Consider the following 7,621-nt stretch of genomic DNA (forward strand, 5'->3'; position numbering starts at 1 on the left):
ATCTTAGGATTCGTTTTTTGGGGAGCATCGGTGAATGTATTTTTTATTAATAAACCGTCTTTTACTTTGACGTAGCAGTGACGGTACCGACTGCCATAACATGCGGGAAGCCTAGTGGGAACTTATGCCAGCAAATAGAAAATTTGTCACCGGCAGTAACTGCCACTGCAGTGAGCTGTCATTGAACGAAACAAACTGTTGCTTCGAGTTGTCTCACTCACCAACTATCGGGGAACTTTTCTATCGAGAAGGCTATAACAACCGTGCGAAGGAGATACATGTAAGACCAAAATGTCGACAAGCGCAGTTTTTGTGTCGTTACATACATGCCTTTTTGTCTCGTCTCAGTGTAGTTTTACTCGAATCTTCAATGAACCAAATAATCTGTAGAGCAGTCTGATCGTGTCGAGCGAGCTTGAAAATTGCGACGCGTTGCCCGTGATTACAGAAAGTAACCCGACCACGGGCCCCAATCGATCAAAAGCTAACAGCGAAATGTAGCAGCTATGTGCATTCGGTCTTATCAGGGCCAAGCCAACAGCGCACGCTCCCCCCTCATCGTGCCCCGCTCAACTGCGAGCGTGGCGTAGTGAATGGACTTGTGCAAGGACACAGATTCTGCGCGAAGTGGGACTAACCACAACGAGGGAAGAGGATTTCTCAAAATGGCTCACCGACAACGATAAGAGCGGGAGCCTGCTCCGGTTCCTTACGGAAAATAATTTACATGAGTTTCTATAACATGCCTTAAGGCAAGCTTGCATAAAAAAAAAAAAGAATAAAGAAAGTGATCCCTGGAGACAAGTGCGGTCTGTAATCAGCTCGTACGCTGCCAGCGAGGAAAAAGACACGGTCGTGAAAATTAAAGGACGCTCGAGCGCACCGCTGTGTGTAGACAGCAGGAGTGCAACTTCAGGCGGCGCGGCGATGCAGTTTTATCTGACCTCTGCCGCCTCTCGCGTGCACCGACTTATTTGCCGCCGGTTGTACATTGTACATTGCCCCCTATGTAAAGAAGAAGACATTAAACGGGTCACGGCATCAGTTTCGGAATATAAACTCTCTATTTCATGTTACTCCTGATGTACCAAATTACTAAACCTATACGTGTTAGCCCCTTCGGAGCCGAAGGTATTGTTAAATTGAGTATTTAGTTGATTCGTTCACAGCTTGCTGGTCTGGCTACAGGCGCTGTCGCTGACCAGATAGACCGATTCTCCTCGCACGCCCCGTCGTCTGATGCATGTTTTGTGTGCGAGCAGCGTCAATCGCGGTTACGCGAAAACGCTGCAAGTCTGTCTGACGGGCCAAACAACCATCACGCCGCTTATTGTGGTTAGCGAAAACAGAGCTTTTCGACTTCAGTTCGCACTTTTAACCTAGGAAACTGTGCTGTCTCTGGACGTAAGGTGTATGTCGGCTCCAGAGTAGGAAAAGCACACGAGCTGGGCCACTCCAACAACGTACACATTACGCACTGTATCACATTTCAAAAGCTCCACATAAAATAGGCAATGTATAGAGTCACGTTCAATGGCTCGACCAATGGCAATGGCTTTGTACAATCTCCGAGCATCGCCGTGCGGGGCATCAGCAGTGCACTACATATAGAGTGCGGCAAGCTGAATAGAGGCCTCTTGTATTGCAGTCCCTTCGCGTCTTAGCAGCATCGTTTATGAGATGTGTTGTAAGCTCAGATCTGTTCCCAGTCGGCTCATCAAAGACTCAGTTCATGGCACTTACACGAACTTACCGCAATGGTGTCGCACGCTAACGAGCCCGACGACGGCGCTAGGGCCGCACCCTTGACTAGACATTTAGATTGCTAAGCATACAAGCCACAGCGGATTGCGCTTTGGAATTGATCTACGACGGGTTATAGTAAATGGTCTACCCATGGAGATGCGCTGCTATCAACACCACTATATCGTAGTAAAAGAATAACCTGGTTATGCAGGAAGCAAAGTTCATTTACGCGGAGTAGGATCCGCAAGGGCAGACGGGATCAGTTTAACGCTTTCGCATCATAGCAATAAAAGGGCGCCGAACATAGCCCCAACCGAATTTTTATGTCAGCAAAACTCAAACATATGGCTTTTCGTGACTTCGTCGACGCTTGTACGAAAGCAAAATAGCGTTTATTGCTGCGATACTTCGATTCAAATTTGAGGTGTTTTTTTCCCGCCGCTATTATTCAAAAACAGTTTCCCCCAATTGCGTAGGAGGGGGAAAACGGTAGTTTTATACCGCTGTCACACGGGCATTTCGAAGGCCCTCGAACCGACTTCCTATCGACTCGAAGGCAGCTTCGAAAGCTGCCACACGGGCGTTTTCAATGGTCATTGAGTCGATAGTCTATCGAGTCAACGGAACAGCTCTGAACTCTATCGAGATCTCGAAGGCCTCCGAACATCGCGCAAGGTTGCTAGCGTTGACCCGACGAGCGTCACCCACACACGTGCGCAGCGGGTTTACGATACAAAAACGTGAACAAGCGTTATTATTTTATATCTTTAATTTACGCGGTAAAATATTAATGCCCGTAATAATTTTAAAGTAGCATCGCTCTTTTTTTTAGGCGTATTATTTATGTAATCTCTACTACGGTAGCATGCACCGCCGAGAAAAACAAACACAATGAAATGCAGTAGTATGAATGCCAACGCATAAAAAAAAAAGTATTTGAATAACAACCAAACACCTGCAGTTACTAAAAAAAAGGTAACAGTTATATTTTATTTTGCATTTATAGAGATATTTTAGTTCTTTAAGCAAAACCGAAACCAACGATCCATGGCGCCATAAATGCTTGGAGCCAAACACCAGAACTATTTCAATAGCCTTCGAGTTTTGCCGTGTAGCAGCGGCACAACTCCTTTGAGTTCGATCGCGATTGAAAGGCTCGAAGGCTGTCAACTCAATCGCCTTTGAAAATGACCGTGTGACTGGGGTATTACCCTTGTATTCACGTTGCCGCTACGTCACGCAGGCTCGTTCACATGGCTTGGTTAAATTGGGGCTTTATATGTGAACTGGTAGCCTGAGCACTCGCGTCATAACTTTAAGGACTGAGCTTAAGTGTCCCCAATAATTTTTTGTAGCCATAAGTTAAAGCGTATGACTACATCTTAAATAAAAAAAAAAAAACAAAGTTAAATAATTTAAATGTTCCCTAAAGAGTTTTTGTCGTAATCATTGGCTAAAGAATGGTTCAATGGATCAACTGCAATGGCATTTGCTGAAGAAATCTGACGAAGGTTATTCAGATTGTTAGTGATTAGTTATTTTTTGAAAACTAAGATGTTTGTGCTTGCTAGAAAATTCATGTGGAAATCATCATAGGCTGAAACAGCAATAAGAACCGAGGTGCTTTCGTTACTTTTTTCGTCTTTGAGGCGAGTTTAAATTGGACGTCGTTCTGAAAACCTCTGTCCAAATGTGGCGAAACTATAAGCACCGACAATGCTCAGCTAAGCCTTTATTATGAGTCGAATACCGGCAACCTTCACTCTGGGCTTATCCACCATAATAGAGGATTGTAAGATCTACTCTACTAATTAAACTGAATGCACTTATACCTTTTCTCATTCGGCACGGATTCACTGAAAGCCGCGACGAGTTTCGAAGAACCATGGTTTGAATAAGTCCTAATCCCGCGGGAGCTTTTGGAGGCTTTCTTTCCCCGGAGCGGCCCCTAGAGAAGACCACTGTGCAACATTTTTGCAGAGCCACGTGCGCTTTCGCTGCTGGTCTCAAAGCATGTTGGCTATGACACTATACAGCGGAACAAATGGGCTTCTCGTGGCCTATTTAAGACGACAGGACAGTGACTTAAGCTGCCGGGATTGGAATTTGCGACACTGTGCTTCTAGAGCCGTGTGTCATGGCACTGTGATGTTGCTGCAAGAAACAAAAGGCCCTAAATATTCTGGTTTCTTATAATCAACCAAAATTCGTGGTAGCCCTAACTTCTGACCTTGATACAAACTCGAGAATGCAGGTCTGAAAAGCAGTGGATAATTTGCGACATCAATATTTTTTTCGATGATTTAGGTTTTTCGGGACGTTTATACGGTTTGGTTAAAGCGGGGCTTGTTTGTGGGTTGCTCGCATATAAGCTACCGCGCCATACCCTTAAAAGGAGCTTAAATCTTCTCTGCAATTTATTTAGTATTCTTTCCATTGTAAAGCTTATAACTATCTGTCTCTCCCAGTACAGTGTAAACTTCATAACTCATTTTTATAGGGAAGCGATTGTCGAGGCACGAACTTCGTCTGAAGAGAGCTTGGACTTCCCCTACTGCTTCGTGCTTGTGAATCGAGGCACGTCAAAAACGAAACGGCGTGGGCTTTCAAAGTGCGTAGCTGTGATTTCGAAGCGCCGAAACTGAAACATAAGGAAAGAAAATTGGCCGCAGGCAGCTCCGCAAAGCTCAGGTTTTCGTTTTGCCTTCTTTGCGCGATAAAAGTCACATGAATACACTTTCAAGCTACCAGATGATAGAAAAAAGTACCCAAGGTTGACATAAAACCTTGGTGTAATCAAGCCATACAAGAACTTGTCTGCGAGGCCTTCAGGCCGCGTGTCGAACTCGGGATCCAATTGGGCTGGAAGGCACCATTCCTATATCGCGTTTCCATCTCAAAAGAAAAGCGCAAGTTGGCGCCTGCCAGTTCGACCATATCATGTGGTGTGTGGTTATTGCGCGGGCCTATTGCGTCGTACAACTTTTCTACTTGTGTTTAAGTTTTGTTCCTTCGCCAGTCACTCTAGCGTGGCGGGATAATGCCTTCACTCACTTTAGTGAGTGCGCACAGTGTCCAAAATGTTGACAATAATATCTCTTTGAGAGGCTGTTATGATGGAGGGTTTGTTTTCATTATTAAACGCAGAATTTCGCAGACATTTATTAATATTGGCTTTTAATTAGAACTTCCATATTCGACACGTAATTAGCACTCACGTGTGGTATAAAATGATGGGGACGACACTTGCTTGGAACAAAGTGGCCCAACATATATGATTGGGTAATGGCTTCATCACATAGCTGCATATTTAATTATGAAAAAGCGTCCCGAACCTTTTCTTCGGATTCCGCCCATAATTCAGACTACTGATCAGGAGGACCATATAGAAGAGTAAGTTTTCACGCCTTGAGATGTCTTCGAGTTCGTATATACGTCTACGAAGAGCGGTCGTTTTGTATGAACAGTGTCCGATAATGTACGGGCAATAGTATCATCAGAGTACAGATGTGAAGCAATAATATTAGCTCGAACAGCCGTTAGTCGATAATGAAAATTGCTCATTCGCTGTTTGAGATTAATTTGAATTTTCTTTATTTTCCTATGCTGGGACAGCACTTAGCGACAACGTGGTTATTAATGTTGCTAGGATCGTCCTTAGGCGGCCCAGGGTTTAGTTAAATATCTCCACACAGAAGAAGCAAGTTCAACATATGCTGACACTCACTACCAGTGCTAAAGAAAAAAAAAACATTCGGGCATGGAAAAAGCACCAGGTTAATATCATTTGTGAGTTTACAAAATAAGGAATGACTCAGGCCAACCTGCATTAGAAAGTAGAAGTTTTGTCATCCAAGGCACCTTCGATGGATCACCCGAAACGTGACTGGACAATCATGGTCTACGCCTGGAGGCTGGACGTCCCGCTCGCACCACTTTGACCAGTTACTTCAACTGCAGGTACCATTCGGCCTCCCCCGCTGTGATGCTACAGTGTTGTGTCGCCTGTGGTCAGGAGGGGCATTTACAAACGTCTATTCTCATTTGATCGGAATGGCAGACTCTCCAACGTGTGAGCAGTGCGGACATGTAGAAACTATTGCGCACATACTTTGCGACTGCCCCCAGTTTAAGCGTGAGCGTGCCTTCCTGGCTGCTACACTCCGCCGCTTGGACTATCGCGCTCTTCGTGTAGCTAAGATTCTGGACCCTTGGATGACTCCTTCATCACAAAGGAAATCAGTGAAGGCACTCCTAATGTTTTTAAAGGACTCGGGGTTGAGTTCAAGACTTTAAGCGTACGCTCTTTTGGATCTCTAGACATGTGATGGTCTCCTTTCCTTGTCGCTTTTTCTATCCCTCCCTTCTCTCCCTTTGTTCCCATCCCCACGTGTAGGGTAGCCTACTGGGTATCGCCTGGTTAACCTCCCTGCCTTTCTATTCCATTTTTTCTCTCTCTTGGCATTTCCGCATGGGTACTGCTCTATGATGCCCACTGAGGAACCAGGCGTTCAGTACGCGGTTAGATAGCCTGGGGTGCGTAATACGCACTTCCGTCGATGGGGCTGGCGATATAAAACATAAGAACAACGTGACCTGACACGCTTCGGGCGGTAGCGCCGGGTGCGATGATCCGTCTTCGGTGATGCGTAGAAGGCACAACTAGAACTCGCTCTTCTGTCGGTAGTGACGCGCTGCGCATGTGATGCGCACCGGGCGAGATTGGCGAGATGCAATCATGTGAAGGACTGCTGGATCGATTGGCCTGTAATATCGGCATTAGAAAGCAGTAGTAGTTTTGGCGCGTATGCATAGCTGCTGTTCTCTCATGCCCACTCATTCTTTAGGGTACATTCGTCTACAAGATGACATCGAAACATTAAGCGGAACTGCGCATAAACCACGCTCGGTAATGTGCAAGTTATGACTCGTAATTCGAAACCTGATACTAAAAGCCGGGCTCACAAACCTTCCTCAGGTGCCGCGAGAAACAGGATGAAGACAGAAAGGCGACTACTGCGAACCGAAGCACAAAAAAAGGCCATTTGCCCCTGACCCTACCCCAAACCCAAGCCGGCTGCTAAAAGTTGCGATTCGTATTAAGTTCATATTAAGCTGATATACAAACAAACAAACACACGTGGGCTATTTCGTCTTCAAGAGTGGACAGAGTCTTTGAATGTGTTAGAGCTCGTTCATGAAATAGGGTGAAGTTGATTTGAATAGAAGGTATTCAACTGGCGTCACAGGCGCCATTTTGTGGAGCAGTGCACAGCTTCAGGCAAGCCGAAATCGATGATGATCAACAGATTAGATAAGCCTTCAGCTTTCACCGTGCTTCGTGCGGCATAAAAATAGTCGCCATATTGAAGTGGCTGCGTACTCCCTATATACACAACGATATATCTACGGCCCGAGATGACTAGCAGCAGACTACCTTTATAGACTCGTTGCATGTTTGTATTTTGAGCCAATTTGAGATACACAACCATGGTGGCGCAGACGGGCATCGTCCCGTTGCCGCGACTTCTGAGTGGTATAGGCACCGCTGCTTGCCATCGTTCTGCAACCCTCGAAGGCCCGCATTGAGCGCTTTCGCTCCCAGGAGGCTGGTTTCTTCAGCATGTGTCTAACTGGATGTCATTAGGGCAAAGCTTCAAACTTTTTGGCCCCAGCTACGGCTTAAGGTTTGGTTTAGTGTTCGGCCTCAGCTTCACTGTAGTTTCAGGAAGCCATGCACCTGAATATATTAGGAAATGATGATAAATCATTTTATGCCTGATAATTAAAGGGGCGTAAGGAGAGCATGCTTTCTTACTCGGCTGAAACCTGGAAGTTGAGACAGACCCGAAAATGCACCAACCCGGAAGCACAT

The sequence above is a fragment of the Amblyomma maculatum genome, chromosome 2, assembly GCF_055883805.1.
Source record: "Amblyomma maculatum isolate TAMU_Amacu chromosome 2, ASM5588380v1, whole genome shotgun sequence".
NCBI classification, from domain to species: domain Eukaryota; kingdom Metazoa; phylum Arthropoda; class Arachnida; order Ixodida; family Ixodidae; genus Amblyomma; species Amblyomma maculatum.